An 18449-nucleotide genomic window follows, 5' to 3' on the forward strand; every position below is an offset into this window, starting at 1 on the left:
TCTAATAATACTACCTAAAAGACGAATGACTCAAAAGACTCTCTAATAACACCACCTAAATGACAAGTGAGTCAAAAACTCTCTAATAAAATCACCCGAAAGAAGAGTGCTAACGAGACTAAGTCTCCTAAGAAAGCTCCAAGTACCCCTATCATCGCCCTCGCAATGATTAAAGACATAGGCAACTAACAGACCAAGTTGGTCTCCAACTAGCAAGGGTACAAGTTGGGATACAACTTGGAGAAGAATTCTATAAATGAGTCATGGCATGCCTCTTATGGGTACACTATCTATCAAAATCAAGGTAACCTTCCTGAGGGTAGTCTCTAGATGAGGCTCGTCTCTGAAAGAGAACTACCTTTCGAGACGAAACACGTCTCCTAATGGGGGAATCAAATATCTAAAGGTATCTAAAAGGACTTGGAAAGTCTACTAAATAAAGAGGGGAGTGCTACTTGGACTGAGCAAGTCCCCTAATGATGGGCTTGGGCTAATGCCTTCATCGCCATTGAAACTAATATCAAGAGAAAAAGGTAAGCTAAAACTGAAGACTACATTAGGTGAACAACTCTAATTTCACTTGAGGAGAATATGATAGTCAAATGAACATTCTAAAAAAAAAAATCTCACTCATCTTTAATCACAAAACAACATTCAATCTTTTTAGTGTCGCAATCCAAACTAAGTAAAACTTCTGACGAGTATAAAAAGGTTGCTATACAAGTTAGACAACGTAATAATTTTTCAAACCGAAATAATTCTTTCAGATTATGACAACTCTGTAGACCATAACAACTTCACAATACTTGATGACTCTATATATCAATGCCATAACACAAGAATGACCCATGTTCCCAGATTTTCTAAAATGAAGGAAATGCAATACAATTATCATTCCAAGACTATGGTCAACACTACTATAAATCCTCATGCTAAAAGAAAAAATGTCTTAAGCATACATATGACCTAGCAATTAATTAAACCAGCAATATATTGAAGGTACTAGATGAATTTGCAATTAAGTCTTGTACGGATTCTGAGTATACAAGATCCAAAATGGCAAAATAATACAAACATTGATTGACAACGCTGACATCCTTAATGAGTATCCATCTATCAAGTGAATGCTCATCATCAGAGTGTGATGCTTCAGTGTAAAAATTATTACACATGCATTTCATATGCAGACCAGAACACCACAATTGAGTAGACAATTAGATTGATAATTAAAAGGAAAAAACACTTGAAAAGCTTAACCCCCTCAAATTAATTCAGTACATTCGGAAATATACACTGCTGTCAAAGGTTTATGAACTGAAAGAAAATTTAAATAAAATGGGAGTCTAAGTAATAATTTGAATATTTTAAGAGTGTAATAAAGGTTACTATATAATTATCTTAACCATATAATCATCACTTGTAAAATAGAAACATGGCCAATGGACTCACAAAATCCAAAGGAGCATTATAGATACAAATGGGGCAGACAACATACAGAATTACCCCTTATTGTCTACATTCTCAATAAATTTTCGAGACATGATTCAAGTTATGAGAGCAGAACACATCAAACTATGAGAAAATAATTTAATAGAGCATAATAATTTCAATAAAAATTAAATCACCTTTATGCTACATCAGTTTTGAAAGACAAATGAGCGTACAAAATTTGCAACTTTGGAAAAACAAATGATGACATCATACGAGAATTTCAAAAGCTATTCATAACAGACCCATGAACATGTAATTTTTACAACCTTCTAAAGGAAAAAGTTGATGAAATGTGAAAATTTTAAAGATTATGCAATACTCATCCTAAAAAAAATACAGCCATAGGCACATTCATTCATTTACATTTCATTCACACATAGAGCCACACACATTTGATATTAGATTTAAAATTGGCATTTAAAAAGAATCAAACAGTGGAAAATAGCAAGCCGATACCATTGTTAATTATGGTTCAACTAATCTGACGTCATTTTGTATAAAAAAAATGCACCTAATGAACAATATATAAGTCAAAGCATTGCCAGTTTATGTTACCTCTTATACATTAGCAACAAGCATCAAATGAACTACATATGTACCAAAATTCACCTATCCTGACATCATTTTTATGCAAGAACAAGTAAACTAAATGGAATAATGAAGGGAGCTTAAGAACATGCAATAGCAATAACTAAGAAAACTCAGGCTAGAAATCATATAGCATTGCTTTTTTAAAACAATTTCTTCAAGGAGTACCAGCCTATGAAAAGGATACGAAAATAAAACTACTGACATAATAGCCTTCCAAGATTCAAAACATGAGCTCCCAACTTCAATACTAAAGATTGAGAGGAACTACATTTGGTAAGAGAAACCATCTGTAGAATTAAAGACGTGCCATACTATTCAGCTTCATTGGGGTATTGCGGCAAATCTCTTTAACCCACTTGAATTACAGCTTTGCTCATCCAAATTGATGTCAACACCAAATTAAAGAATCTACAAAATTCTGCCCATCTCCACTGACCATATAGATTCTATTTTCTATTTCATAGCTGACATTTTCATGAGCTAGAATAAGAACTCCATAACTTTGTACAACCATCATATCATTACAAACGAATTTCAAGGCCTAAAAGAAAGCTAATATCAGCTAGACCCTTAAAGAAAAAGATGATAGCTGAGTAGAATTTCATCTTGTTACAATTGTCAAAATAATACCACTACCTTTGATGAAGGTATATACTACATGCGTCTCTTGGCATAGTTCAAAGAATGATCACAACATAGCACAGCCATAAACAATGACTTGAATATATCATCCATCAAAATTTAACTCAAAATTCATAACACATTCATAAACACTCCCAATACAGTTCATGTTCATGCCAATTACAGTCTCTAAGAAAAATGAACCAATTCCATCTTCTCAATTCACACTTTGATAGCTGATAACTGTAAGGGCTATTAAATCCTAAATAACTGCAGCTGAAACATGGGTCATGGTACAATCAATCTGAAAAACTCTCACACATGTACACAGCATATTTTTTTAAAATGAAATAATATCATTTTTGAGAGTAATGACACAATTCTTCATCATGTACTGAATTCTACATCTCAATAACCTTCTTCATATGCAACTTTTAAGACATTCAAGTGGCCATTACCTTTCTTTCACAATTCATTACATACATGTTAAAAGAATTCAACCCAACATCACCCCATATATTTTAATTAATTAAGAAATAACATTTCCAAGCCAAGAAGATATTGAATGCTAATACCGGTTTCCAAAGTAAAAGGAGACAAGCTTGAGCACATACTAATTATGGAAACATGACAAAATCAAAATTCGAACCAAACATAAACGTTTCCTTCTCTCATTATCCTTATCCAACTGCTCTCGAATGTCACCACAAATGTACGCAGAGTTTATAATTCCATAACTCCTTTTGAACACCAAAAAGAATCAATTTTAAACACTTGTTTGAACAGAACGACATTAGTACACAAAATTCATGTGTCCAATTGACTCATCAAATCATTTTGATGACAAATTAGCTAGAAAAATCAAGTTGAAAGATTAACAACTCGTCTATGGCAAGATCTGAGAAAATGCTTTTCCAGAGTTGAAATTCCTCCTTTCTTCTAAAATTTTCATATACTGAAAACGATGAAAATAATACCATGATTGCACAAGTACAGATCTGAGAATTCTTAAACATGATATTACCCTTTTTTTGACAGATCAGATGAAATAAAAGAAGAATAAAATTCCAAATCTACAAATAGAAGCATACCTTAAAGAAACATTGAGAAATATGGAAAATGAATAGAATTACCTGGCGGAACTTGTTAACAAGATGACTGATGGAAAGCTCGTTGAAGATATTGTTGAGAGGAGAAGAGATTAGAGAGAAAAGGAAGAAGTTAGGGTTTACTCCCCCTTACTTTAGTATTTATATATAAAGAGAACATACAAAGACCACTATGCCCTTAGGCTATGCAATACACCTCCTAACACTCCCCCTCAAGCTGGAATGTATATATTGTACATTCCAAGCTTGTTACATATGTCACTCAATTTTGTATAGCTTAAGGGCTTTGTAAACACATCTGCTAACTGATCAGCAGATCTCGTGAAAGAAACATGAATCTCTCCTCTTTGTATCCTTTGGCGAATGAAGTGGCAATCAACCTCTATATGCTTGGTTCTCTCATGAAAGACTGGATTGGTAGCTATATGAATTGCAGCTTGATTGTCACAATACAGCTGAGCTGGAGCAGATGAAGAGAAACCAATCTCTGAAAGGAGAGAACGTAACCAAATAAGCTCCTCGCTGGTATGAGACATAGCACGATACTCTGATTCGGCACTCGACTTGGAGACTATGTCCTGCTTCTTACTTTTCCACGACACTAGATTGCCACCAACAAAGGTGCAATATCCAGTGGTAGATCTCCTATCTACTGAAGATCCTGCCCAGTCTGCATCACAACAGCCTTCTACTCGGGTATGACCAAGCTTCTTGAATAGGAGTCCTTTCCCTGGTGCTTCTTTCAAGTAGCGAAGAATCTGAATCACTACTGCCCAGTGAGAAGTACGGGGTGAGCTCATATGTTGGGTGACTGAGCCAACAACAAACGATATATCTGGACGAGTGACTGTAAGATATATGAGCTTACCCACCAGCCTCCTATATCTGCCAGGGTCATCTAATAAATCTCCTTCTTCTGGAAGAAGTTTCCCATTTGGGTCCATAGGAGCAGACGCAGGTTTCACTCCAAGGTGACCTGTCTCCTCAAGAAGATCTAGTACATATTTCCTCTGTGAGAGGGAGAGACCTCTAGTAGAATATGCAACCTCAATGCCTAGAAAGTATCTGAGACGACCCAAATCTTTGGTTGAAAACTCGTTCTGCAAGAAGGTTTTCAACCTGCGTATCCCCTCTGAATCACTGCCTGTAATGATGATGTCATCGACATATACTATCAATAGAACACACAACCAGTAGTGGAATGAGAACTGAAGACGGAGTGATCAACTGCACATTGCTTCATGCCATAGTGCATGATAGCATCACAGAATCGTCCAAACCAGGCTCTAGGAGACTGCTTGAGACCATATATAGACTTCCGCAACCGACATACTGAGGAGGACATCGCCCCCTGAGCAACATACCCAGGAGGTTGCTCCATATACACCTCCTCAATAAGCTCACCGTGTAAAGAGGCATTCTTGACATCTAACTGATGCAGAGGCCAGTCATGTGTAACTGCAAGAGATAGAAGAACACGAACAGACGGAATCTTAGCGACCGGCGAAAAAGTCTCTAAATAATCAACACCAAACGTCTGAGTATAGCCTTTTGCCACTAACCGCACCTTAAGGCGCTCAATAGTACCGTCAGGTAAGTGTTTGACGGCATAAACCCAGCGACAACCAACTGGTCGAGCCCCAGGAGGAAGAGGAACTAACTCCCATGTCTTATTGGCCTGGAGGGCCTCCATCTCAAGATCCATGGCCGCATGCCATCCCAAATGATCAAGTACAGCTGGTAAAGACTGTGGCAAAGAAACAGAGGACAAAGAGGAAACAAAACTCCGAAACATCGGGGTGAGAGAATCATATGAAATAACAGAGGAAATCGGGTGAGCAGTACTGTGAGAACGAGTACGAGAAGCAATGGGAGAATTTGAAGTAGGAGTAGGAGAGATAGGTACCTGAGATGTGGGGGGTGTGATCTCCGGCTGCAAGGACGATGGCGCAGGCGGAGGAGGATGAGCTGTAGATCGGTCGACGAGGATGAGCTATAGATCTCAGCCGACGAGGATATGTCTGCGGAGGAGCAGGAGGAGGAGCCTCAGTAGCCTCAGGAGCCTGTAGTGAAGAGGAGGGATCACAAACAGGAATAGTCTCAGGAACGAATACAGGAGGGGAGAGGAGAGGAGCCTGAAGGGTGAGGAGGGGAAGAGGAAGGTCCGAGTCAGGACATGTGGAAGGAGTCTCATGAGAAGATACAAAGTAGGACTCAGACTCGAAGAATGTGACATCGGCAAACACAAAGGACCGACGCAGGCGAGGACTGTAACAGTGATAACCTTTCTGGGTACGAGAGTACCCAAGAAAGATGCATCGTTCAGCCCGAGGGTCCAGTTTATCAAAGCCAGGACCAAGGTGGTGAACAAAACACACACACCCAAAGACCCTAGGGGTGATAGGAAAGGGGTCATGACCAGGGTATAACACATCAAAGGGGGAAGAGCCACCAAGAACCGAAGATGGAAGCTGGTTGGCAAGGTGGCATGCAGTAAGAACAGCATCACCCCAATAGCTCTTGGGAACTCGAATCTGAATAAGAAGAGAGCGAGCCCCATCAAGTAAAGAGCGCATCTTCCTTTCAGCCACACCATTCTGCTGAGAGGTGTGAGCACAGGAAGACTGGTGGAGAATACCCCGACTGGAAAGAAAATCCTGGAACCCATGGGTAGTGGAGAAATATTCTCTAGCATTATCTGTGCGCAAGCATTTGAGGGTACAATCAAACTGATTTGTAACCTCAGAATGAAAAGTACGAAAAGCAGAGAAAACCTCAGAACGATCGTGAAGCAAATACAGCCAAGTCATGCGAGAATAGTCATCAATGAAAACAACAAAATATCTATATCCAAAAATAGAAGGAGTTCTCAAGGGACCCCATACATCAAAGTGCACTAAAGCAAAAGGGTGCGAGGCCCGACTAACAAGCCTAGAGGGAAAAGACACACGGTGGTGTTTTCCAAGTTCACAGGCCTCGCACTGAAAAGACTAAATAGGAACAGAAACTATAGAGGTGCGCTGTAAGCGCTCAATACATGGATGACCAAGGCGGCAGTGCCATTGGTAGGCGTCGACAGAACTGTGTAAAATGGTGCGGGGGGGACTTCATCCAGACGATACAACCCATCTACCTCACGTCCTTTACCAATCGTCCTCCCAGTCGCAAGATCCTGTAATAAGCAATAAGATGGATAAAATGAGACATAGCAGTTAAGATATTTAGTGAGCTGACTGACTGAAAGTAAGTTAAAGGGAGACTGGGGAACACAAAGCACAGAGGAGAGGGTAAGACCAGGGTAGGGAGAGGTACTCCCTATACCAGAAATGGGAGTAGTACGACCATCAGCGAGGGTCATAGACTGAGAGGAAAGAGGGTGAAAAGACTTGAGTGATGATAGAGTACCTGTCACATGGTTCGAGGCTCCCGAATCAATGATCCAGGAGCTCGAGCTACTGAGAAGAGAGGCAGGAGTGCTACCTGGCTGTGCAAAGCCAGCACTGGGAGGATGGGTGGCCAAGCGTAGGCGCTGGAGCTCATCATAGTCGGCCTGAGTGAAAGACGGTACAGCTGGGCTGGAGCCGGAGGAAGATGCTCGAGAATCAGAGTCGTCTAGAGTAGAAAGGTGCGCTGATCGCCCGAACTGAGATGGCGGCGGGGGACGACGCTTAGGATGTAGCACATAACAGGTCTCATCACGGTGGCCCTCGCGCCGGCAATGTGTACAATATGGACGAGGTCGGCCACCATATCCCCTGCCACTAGATAAATTCGTACCCATGGTACGTCCGCCACGACTAGAGTCACGGCCACGGCCTCGGCCAAACATCCCACCACCACGGGCAGGACGATCTCCTACTGCATATGCCGCGGTAGCATGACCATAAAAAAATAGCAGGAGTAAGAGAGGCTCCACCTAGACACTGTTGTGCCCGCTGATAGACCTCCTCGAGGGAAGGCATAGTGCCAGAACCAGAAATCTGCTGGCGAAAAAACATAAACTCGGGGCCCAAGGTCTCGAGAAACTGAACAACGGGAAGCTGATCCCGCTGCCGAGCGGCGACGGCTAAGTCAGTCGTCAAGGGCAGAAAAATGTCAAGCTGCTGACAGTGAGAGACGAACTGACCATAATATGTAGAAAGAGGGGTGTCACCACGCCGAAGATGCATCCACGCAGAATATGTGGCACTAATACGGGAGAGGTTACCAACGCCTGAAAACATAACCGCAGTATGATCCCAAATCCTCTTTGCAGTCGGAAGCTGCATCATAGTCCCTGAAATCTGTGGGATCATACTCTGCCAGAGTAAACTACCGATATGAGCATCATCCGTTTCCCACTGCTCATAAGTGGGATCCAAAGCCGCAGGAGGGTCACGACGTATGGTGTAGACCTTCCTTTTGGAATGAGATTAACTTCCACCGCCACTTTTCAATTCATGTAATTGGAACCATCAAGCTTGACCGTGGTCATCGGGAGGAAGGAGGCATCACTCGATGAATGGAAAATAGGGGTAGAATAAAAAGAGGTTTGCCCGAGAAAGGGATTGTCTACAATAGGAGGATCCATAGAAGGAACGAAGGCAAAATAGACAACACACGACGTCAAAGTAAGGGACAAGAGAAATGAGAAGGCCTCTAGGGCATAAAGAGACCACTATGTGTGGTGAGAGAATGTGGCGTGACTCGGACGATAATAAAAGACATAATAGGGCCTCTAGGGCATAAATGGAGAAGATGAAACGTCGGAGTCGCGGAGCGAAGAAGAAAAGAGGGGCGGAAGAAATTTAGACCATAGAGAGAAAGAGGGTTAGAACTTAGGGTGGGAGGGTTAGGGATTTAAGGTTTCATGAGGATAGGAAATGGACTTAGTAGGGAAAAATGAGGGTTTTAATGAGGGAAAGGAAGGGAAGGGTGAAAATGGGAAGAAAGAGGAAGAGATTGGGGTGGAAGAGAGAGAGAGAGAGCGAGGGAGGAGCAGGAGCAGGAGCAGGGGCGGGAAAAAAAAATTGCCTGGGACGAGTGGGAAGGGTGAGCGAGAAGAAGGAGAAAAAAGGAGGAGCGTGATGCAGGGAGGGAGGAGAGAAGAAGGAGAAGGGGAGCTCCTCCAATGGTCCCTAGGGCAAAAAAACCCCTAGGGCTCTGATACCATGTTGAGAGGAGAAGAGATTAGAGAGAAAAGGAAGAAGTTAGGGTTTACTCCCCTTTACTTTAGTATTTATATATAAAGAGAACATACAAAGACCACTATGCCCTTAGGCTATGCAATACACCTTCTAACAGATATAAACACACCAGATCTGCTAGATCGGATTTGAGTGGGAATTGCTCGTGAAGATGAAGGACTTCGACTGGAGTATGACCGGAATCCGGCAAGGATTTTGATCGAGGAAGAAGAATTTAATCGGAGAATATAGGTTTCATGACAGAGGAGGTCAACAATAGGGTTCCTGAAGGAGATTTTAGAGGTAGCAATAGAAGGAGGTGGAGCTCACAAAGGAAGAAGATGGTGACGGGGAATTGAAGGAGATTTGACCGGATTCAATGGATCTCATCTGAAATTATAGGGTTTGGGGATAGATCTGGGCAAAGATGAAAATGAAAGAGGGTTTTAATGGAGGCAGGTCAAAGCTGCAAGTGAATGACCAAAGCTCCAGCCGGAAAACCAGAGAACATGATAGGATTCCTCTTCCGATCTATATCTCTATTCTATAATTTCTAAAAATGGCAGAGGATTTGGATCTTCAACATCGTGATTAAGGCCGAGATGGACCACCCATATCTACAATAGGAAGCAAGAAAGAAACAAGAACGAAGAAAAAACAAAATACAGAGAAAAACCCTTCTCAGGAGGAAGGTGGTTTGGGTTTGGCCATCTTCTTGTAAAGTATAGAGCTTCTTTCAGGAATTTTCCTCTTACTTTGGGTTGGCGAGTTTGTTTGGGTTTGGCCATCTCTACATTGTTGTTCACTCTTTTCTTTTCTCTCCGTCCAGTTATTACTCACTTGGCAAAAACAAAAATAATGGACAAGGACAAATAAGTGGAAATAGTACACACCCCTTTCCAAGCATTTGGGCTACCTTCTAAAATTATGCATTTTTGAGCTTTTTTTGTTTTGACTTTTTTAAAATAGACAACTAGCAGCTTTTGAAATTTGAAAGCCAGAGTGCCTTTTAACAGATTTGAGCTTAAGTATATTAAAAAGAGATTTTCTAGTTTCCATTGCAGAAAGCATTTCATGGGCTGGCTGTTGCTTGAGAGCAGCCACCTCAAATGAATTAAATGAATTAGACAAAATCTGATATGTAGCTGCTCTGTCATGCAACAGCCGGCCCGCAAAATGCCTGGATGGTCCCAAGCAAATCACCAAAAACAATACAGGTAGAAATAATACTTCCATCTCTTTCACAGCACTTGCACTACCTTCTATATCTGTTCTCTTGAAAATTATGCATTTTCCAACTTTGTTTTGTTGGAAAATGATATAGAGGGCGAGCCTTGGCACAACGGTAAGGTTGCTCTATTGTGACCTGTGGTCAGGGGTTCAAGTCACGGAAACAGCCTATCTACAAAGCAGGAGTAAGGCTATGTACATCTAGCCCTCCCCAGACCCCGCAATGGCGTGAGTCTGGTGCACTGACCGCCCTTTTTTTTGGTTGGGAAATGATATCACGACCATTTTTTAATAACTGCACAAACCCAGTTTGTCTTTTCTTTTTTAATTGGCTTTGTGAAAGATTTTTGGGAACTGTAATCACCTTTGACAGCTCTTTAAATAATGAAAGACGAGATGAGTTAGTGCAAATATCAAAACATGGTCATGCTCATATCATTTCATTTTTTGTTTTGAAATGGCTTTTGAAAGCCACAGAGCCTTTAAAAGATTGTATACTAAGTATATTAAAAAAAAATATCATTTCCCATTCAATTTGCCCACCACACAACAGCAACCTCTACATAAACATTCTACTCTCATTCTACGAAGAGAACGAAACCCCCTTCTTCCCTCCTTTATAACCCTCCCACCTCTTCTCGTTCTTCACATCTCTCTCTCTCTCTCTCTCTCTCTCTCTCTCTCTCTCACGCGCGCACACACACACACACACACACACACATTTTCTAACCATGGTGTGGTGGTACAAAGTTGCCTTGTTGCCAAGGCAACTGAGTGCTTAGTAATCACTGGTTACAAAATTAAGGATATCAAACTAGCCAAGAAAGCATGGATCCTCCCTGACCAATCCTACACCGTATTCGACATCTCCCCCGTAAACTACACATTCAATGTCCAAGCGATGAGCGCCGAGAAGCTCCCCTTTCTCCTCCCCGCCGTCTTCACCATCGGCCCATGAGGAGACGACTTCGATAGCCTTCTCAAATACGCCAAACTCATGTCGTCCCACGACAAGCTATCCCACCACGTCAAAGAGCTCGTTCAAGGCGTAATCGAAGGAGAGACCCGCGTCCTAGCCGCATTCATGACAATGGAGGAAATCTTCAGAGGCACCAAAGATTTTAATCAAGAAGTGTTTGAGAAGGTTTAGCTTGAATTGAACCAATTTGGGTTGTTGATTTATAACGCGAATGTTAAGCAACTTGTGGATGGTCAAGGCCATGAGTACTTTTCGTACTTGGGGCAAAAGACCCAGATGGAGGCTGCAAACCAAGCCAAGGTGGATGTGGCTGTGGCCAGGATGAAAGGGGAGATTGGGTCTAAGCTTAGGGAGGGGCAGACGACGCAAAATGCGGCGAAGATCGATGCAGAGACGAAGATTTTCTCGACGAAAAGGCAAGGGGAGGGGAAGAAGGAGGAGATTAAGGTGAAAGCTGAGGTGAAGATATTTGAGAATGGGAGAGAGGCTGATGTGGCAAGGCAAATGCTGAGTTGGCAACGAAGAAGGCTTCGTGGGCCCAACAGACACAGATGGCGGAGGTTGAAGCGGCAAAGGCGGTGGCGATTAGAGAGGCTGAGTTGCAGAGGGAAGTGGAGAGGAGGAATGCTTTAACTCGGAATGAGAAGCTCAAGGATGAGTTACTTAGTAAGGCTAGTGTTGAGTATGAGACCAGGGAATGTATGATTTTGTTATCTTATCATTGAAAAATGATATTCCTACCCCTTTTGTTTTGCCTTGTTCCCAACCTAGGCCTTGCTTAAGATTAAAATTAGGCTCTATAAGGATTGCAAGGAAAACATTTTTGATGAAATGTATTTTCTTGGAAAGTTGTTTCTTTCCAATATTTAGAGGGAAATAATATGATTGTGATTAATGCTGGCGCTATACAAGGATTACAACCAAAGATCAGTGTTTGGACTAATGGCAATGGTGGTGAGATTGCGGGTGGTGGTATGAATGAGGTGGCGGGTGTGTATAAGATGGCACACGATAGAGTATGCAAATTTTTAAGGGGGTGTTTGGATTTATGGGGGAAATTGACGGGAAAAAAGTTTCCAGAGAATATAATATTACATGGAAAACAATTCTAGGGTCTATAGTAGGTTTGCAATTTTCCTAAAATACAAGTAAACTATTCAATTTTTGAAAAATCATTTCATGGAAAATAGGTGTAAATAAAGTAACCTAAAGGCATGTTTGGGTCTAGGAATTGTTTTTTGTTCGAAAGAAATTTTTTTCTAGAATTTGTTTTTGTTGACGGTTTAGGTCATATCCAAACTTTTCTGGAATTTTGCTCTCTACTGTTTGGATAACAAATTTTTGTTAGTCAATATCAGCCAATCAGAAATTCAAATAAAAGAGACTTCCCCACAATCAGAAATTCTTGTTAAGTCGGTTTTATCAGAGAAGAGACCTATCCACAACCAGTTTTGTGATGTGCAGTGGGACTCTTCCTTGATTTGTCTATCTCTATCTTGTTTTAGTATTTACTAATGTAGGGCGGTTTCTTATTTTCCTTTTGGTTTCTTAGTCCTCCTTGTATTAGGAAACATGGTAAGAGTCATGTTAAGTTGGGAAGCCTAATTCTAGCTAGATTAGAGGTGGAGTTTAAATAGAAAGAGGAAACGTGGGAGAATATGGGTTTTATTCTATAAATATGGGTCGTGTATCAAACAAAAAAAACATAACAGCTTGTGCTTCCTCTGCCTAGACGTTCTTCACTCTCCATCTAAGAAACCACCTTCTTGTTCCCTTTTTCTTGTCCTTCACATCTTCACATCACCTTTTATTTTTCTTCTTCTTCTTCTTCTTCTTCTTCTTCTTCTTCTAGTCTCTCCCTCATCTTCCAACCATGGTGTGGTGGTACAAAGTAGCCAAGGCTAGTGAGTACCTAGTCATCACTGGTTTCAATATTAAGGATATCAAGCTAGCCAAGAAAGCATGGATCCTTCCCGGCCAATCGTATACTGTCATCGAAATCTCCCCAGTAAATTATACCTTCGAAGTACAAGCCATGAGCGCGGAGAAGCTCCCTTTCCTCCTCCCCGCCGTCTTCACCATCGGCCCGCGGGTCGAGGACCATGAAAGCCTTCTCAAATACGCCAAACTCATGTCCTCCCATAACAAGCTCCCCAAGCATGTCACCGAGCTCGTTCAAGGCGTAATTGAAGGCGAGACCCGTGTCCTCGCCGCGTCCATGACCATGGAACAAATTTTTAAAGGTAATGTTAGCTCTCACATATTCTAACATGCCCTCTCAAACATATGTGGATTAAAAAAATGATATTCGTTTGATTACAGTAAAATTATCAAATCTTTTGACCTAATGCATGCTGATGAAGATCTCACATATTCTAACAGGTACCAAAGAATTCACACAACAAGTTTTTGAGAAAGTTCAGCTTGAATTGAACCAATTTGGGTTGTTGATTTATAACGCGAATGTTAAGCAACTTGTGGATGTTCAAGGCCATGAGTACTTTTCGTACTTGGGTCAAAAGACCCAGATGGAAGCTGCGAACCAAGCCAAGGTGGATGGGGCCGAGGCTAGGATGAAAGGGGAGATTGGGTCTAAGCTAAGGGAGGGGCAGACCACGCAGAATGCGGCAAAGATTGATGCGGAGACAAAGATTTTCTCTACGAATAGGCAAGGGGAAGGGAAGAAAGAGGAGATTAAGGTGAAGTCCGAGGTAAAGATTTTTGAGAATCAAAGGGAGGCTGATGTGGCAAAGGCGAATGCTGAGTTAGCAACGAAGAAGGCTTCGTGGGCCCAACTGGCACAGATGGCGGAGGTTGAGGCCGCGAAGGCAGTGGCTATTAGAGAGGCTGAGTTGCAGAGGGAGGTGGAGAGTAGGAATGCTTTAACTCAGACAGAGAAGCTCAAGGCTGAGTTTCTTAGCAAGGCTAGTGTCGAGTATGAGACCAAGGTAAGTATGATTTGGTTAATTTATCATTCGATATTGTTATTTCCTCCGCTTTTGGTTTGCCTTCTTCCCAACCTACCTAGGCCTTTGCTTAAGAATAAAATTAGTAGCTCTCTTTGGATTGCAAGAAAAATTTTCTGATGGGAGTTATTTTTCTTGGTTAAGTTTTTTCTTTCCATGATTTAGAGGAGAATAATATGATTCTGGTTAATTTGGAAGGATAGTATCATAAATTGAATGTCACTCTAAGGAAAATTGAATAGTGTTGGTTCACGTTAATCCCTTTTTGCGTTTAAAAATAAGCAGGAAAATTTAGAAATATTTTTCCTTTCCAAAATTTCCTGCAATCCAAACACGGCCCAGGGAAATTATGTTCCACCCTTTCTAGTCAACCACCCATGTTACCTTTTCTCTTCAGTTTTCTATGGATTTTTTTTATGCTATTTATATTGGTACTACGATGTTGTGATAATTTCACAAACTCAGCTTGTCTTTTGTTATTTAAACAGCGATCAAAAGTTATTATAGTTCCCAATATGCTCGTAAAAGACAAGTTGAGATTGTACAATTATTGAAACATAAATTGCAGTGCAAATATCACTAGCCTTTTTATTTGCTATGTAAAAAGTAAACTGTAAGTATAGTATAGATGTATAAGTAGATGATATAGTAATGGCCTCCAAAGAGACCTCAATGTTCTATTTGCAGATAGAGTGCTAAACGGAAGGGCGCCCTTGCAGCTGGGTTTTTGGAAGGGCCTTGTAAAAATTATTAGCTTTACAAAACTTTATTTGCATATAGAGCCCTTCTTAGCTTGTATACAAATACCCCCTTCATCTTTGAATTTTGTTTATCAAAAAACAGGTGCAAGAGGCAAATTGGAAGCTCTACAAGAAGCAAAAGGCTGCAGAGGCAGAGCTCTATCAGAGGGAGAAGGTGGCCGAAGCCCGCCGAGTGGCCGCTGAGGCAGCCCTCTTCGCTTGTCAGCAAACGGCTTTAGGGGAGCTCTACGCAAAGCAAAAGGAGGCAGAGGGAGTAGTGGCACTCGCGCAGGCACAGGGCGTCTATTTTAACACATTGCTCAAGGCCTTAGATGGAAATTATACGAACTTGAGGGATTACTTGATGATCAATGGGGGAATGTTTCAAGAGATGGCTAAGATCAATGCTGGGGCCATAGAAGGATTACAACCAAAGATCAGTGTTTGGACTAATGGCAATGGCGGTGAGGTTGCGGGTGGTGGTATGAATGAAGTGGCGGGCGTGTATAAGATGTTACCACCATTATTTAAGACCGTGCACGAGCAGACGGGAATGCTGCCTCCGGCATGGATGGGCACGCTAGAAGATTCATCAGAATGATTAATGATTCATCGGCTATATTTTTTTCCATTTGTTTTATTGATTTCGTGGAGTTAAATGTTTAGTCAGATAGTTTCTTTCTTATCTTGATATAGAAGAACAAAAGAGTAGAAATTTAGTTTGCATATTTTCTACATTTTTTGTAGCATGTTCTCTTGCTTTTGATTCTACTTGGTTGCTATTTTAGTTGGGTTTTTAAGAGTTTCTGTATTTAGTTGGCTGGATGTATTCTAGTGGAATTACGAATGCACTGAGTGGAAGTTATTTTAGAACGAAAAAAAAAGAGCTAGAAATTAAAAGTTGTTGACAGATTCTTGGAAGCCATAAACACTCAATAAGAGAATCACAATAGTTTTTTAGGGAATGTAATAGCCAGTGAGTGGATAGGAATAAAATGAGGGCGGATAATGATAGATAAAAACATGTCTGACTATTAAAAATAATTTAAATTCTCTTTATACCTACATTAAGGCCTTGTTTGTTTCTAATTTTGAGATCCGATTGTGAATCCAAAACTGATTATTGTACTCAAAGCTAAACATAAATTTGAGTCCAATAATCAGTCTGGGACTCCCAATCGATTTCCAAAATCCAAAACAAACAGAGCCTTAAGTATCGTGCAGATGTAGTGGGGGGTGTTTGGTTGGTTGAAGTATAGATGATTAAATACCACCAATTCTGTCATCTTATGCTTTTGGTGTAATTGGGCCTTTCACAAAGAAGTACACAACAAATTTATTAAAACAATAATGTCAAATCCATTATAAGCAAATTTTCATCTGCTTACCCTCTCATCAAACACTTTTCCACCTTTAACAATGTACCTTTGGAGACAGAATACTGTTCTCCTCTAGAAAATACATTGACAAGTCACCCATCCGGTAACCATCACTAGTCTTATAAAAACTTGTCCATTGAATGATATTTGATTTAATACTGCAGTTGACAACAGCAGGAAGATAATTCTTGGCTTGGAATATACAATCATTCCACTCCTTCCAAATGCCCCTTAAAAACACACCAAGGACGGCTATTTTCCAAAGAGATTTACGTTCCCAACCAACAGAGAGTAATTACCAGTCACGAATAAGGTCCCCACTCCCTATATTGACTGGAAACATCCACTAAACCCCAAACACTCCAAGATAGCATCCCACGTTCCTTAGGTAAATTTGGGCATCTTTGGAACAGTTTTTGAGTAACTTGGAACCATGAGTATATTATATAGAAAATTCGCAAAATAAGCAGTAACATATTTAACGATTGCAATTACGACAGAAGGCAAAATCAAATAGCAGTGTCATTAAATAGTTGGTTATTTGTTTGATTGGATCACATCCTAATTCTATTTAACATCATGGATCATGGTACTCGAAGGGCAACAAATGGACTCTCTCTGAGCCTATCCCAATCACATGATCACAGCTACTTCTCTTCTAACTTTGAAGTGGGAGATACAGAGCCACTTCAATCAAATGATCAAATGCTTTTGAGGTCATTACCTGGAATTCCTAGTGAATGATTTGCGGAAGGAATTCTCAAGTAATATAATTTGCAGGGACTACAATGCTTTTATAACTTCTCTGACTAACTAGGCAAATCAGACAGCTAATTGTGTCAAAGGACTGTCACACAACTCCAAAGGCACTTCACAGACAGCTAGGTGGGCTTTCTAAAGATCACTTTGATTTTCCAGGAGAGATGGATAATGACCAAAGATAACCTTGGCGAAGAATGGCTATATCAAAATAAGAAAAATGAACTTATCAAAAAAAATAAAAATAACAATGAGCAAAATGAACTGCATCTTGTTATGTGGAAATAAACAACCCAACCTACACAAAATTTGTGTGTGAGGTGGTGGCGGATGGGGTCCGTGGTAATTAGTCTAAGCAGATATAAAATGCTCGCAAGTTCGGTAGATTTGACATATGAGGTTGAGAATAATCAACCCATGGACAGTGCCCTAAAAAAGAGAATTGTACATGACTCTGTAAAGAAGATGAAACCTTTGTATCACCAAGACAGCAATAAGAACAGAGATGCATCCAAATACTTCTTTTTTCCTTGAATCATGGCAATTATGTTAAGAAAAGGGAGACCGAGATGGTCAATACAGAAAAAACAGAAAGAAGAAAAAATACAATTATCCAGATAATGGGGCACTCAAAGAGGTACGAGATGCATCCAAATACTCAACAAAACGATAGAAAAAAAATGCATTCCTCAAAATCAAAACTCGTGAGTTCAAGATATTTCATCAAAGTTGAAACAAGAATTGCAGATAGCCAGATACTCAATCATAATGAAAATTTCTTGATTATTTAAATTTTTATGTTTTGCTTTTGTTTTTCTCGATCAAATAACCGTTTCGAGGCATATTTCTCGGTGTCTCAAAACATGGATGTGGGTTAAAATGTGGCCAAAGCAAATCCTAGTCAACTTGGCATGACGTAACCTACTACTTTGTTGGCACGGATGAGTACTTAGTTGACGTGGTCATAACTTGGGAGAGTCAAAGGAGTTTGGATTAACCTTTTTTTTTTTAAATTAACAAAGAATTTTATTGAGTCAGAAGGAGGGATAGGATGTCCCAGTACATAAGCAAAAAAAGAGAGATCTGACAGTACAGTGCCTATAAAGACCCTGGATTTACAATACAAATGACATGTGTTCCCGTCACATACACCCCATCTTTGGCTAGAGGGTCTGCCATTGAATTGGCCGTCCTTCTCCTGTGAGCAAGATGCGGTCTTAGACATCTAACCAGATCTCGTATCTCGTCGATAATGTTCTGTAGTCTCCAAGGCCCTCTGCCTTGATTGGTAGCCCAAGCTATCACATTGGTGGAGTCCCCCTCCACAATCAGAGGGCCCAAATTGTTGGCAAAATACCACTGTAATCCAAATTGCAATCCCCTCGCCTCGGCTTGTAAAATGGGGTCGACTCGGGGGAG

General features: G+C 40.8%; 1 pseudogene; it reads left to right on the top strand.

Moving 5' to 3' along the window:
- The first annotated feature begins 10430 nt into the window (after positions 1-10430).
- On the top strand, positions 10431-15493 carry LOC143891016 (flotillin-like protein 4; annotated as a pseudogene).
- The last annotated feature ends 2956 nt before the right edge of the window (positions 15494-18449 follow it).

The sequence above is a fragment of the Tasmannia lanceolata genome, unplaced genomic scaffold (assembly GCF_043159265.1).
Source record: "Tasmannia lanceolata isolate RefF3 unplaced genomic scaffold, GAP_Taslan_0.1 ptg000013l, whole genome shotgun sequence".
NCBI classification, from domain to species: domain Eukaryota; kingdom Viridiplantae; phylum Streptophyta; class Magnoliopsida; order Canellales; family Winteraceae; genus Tasmannia; species Tasmannia lanceolata.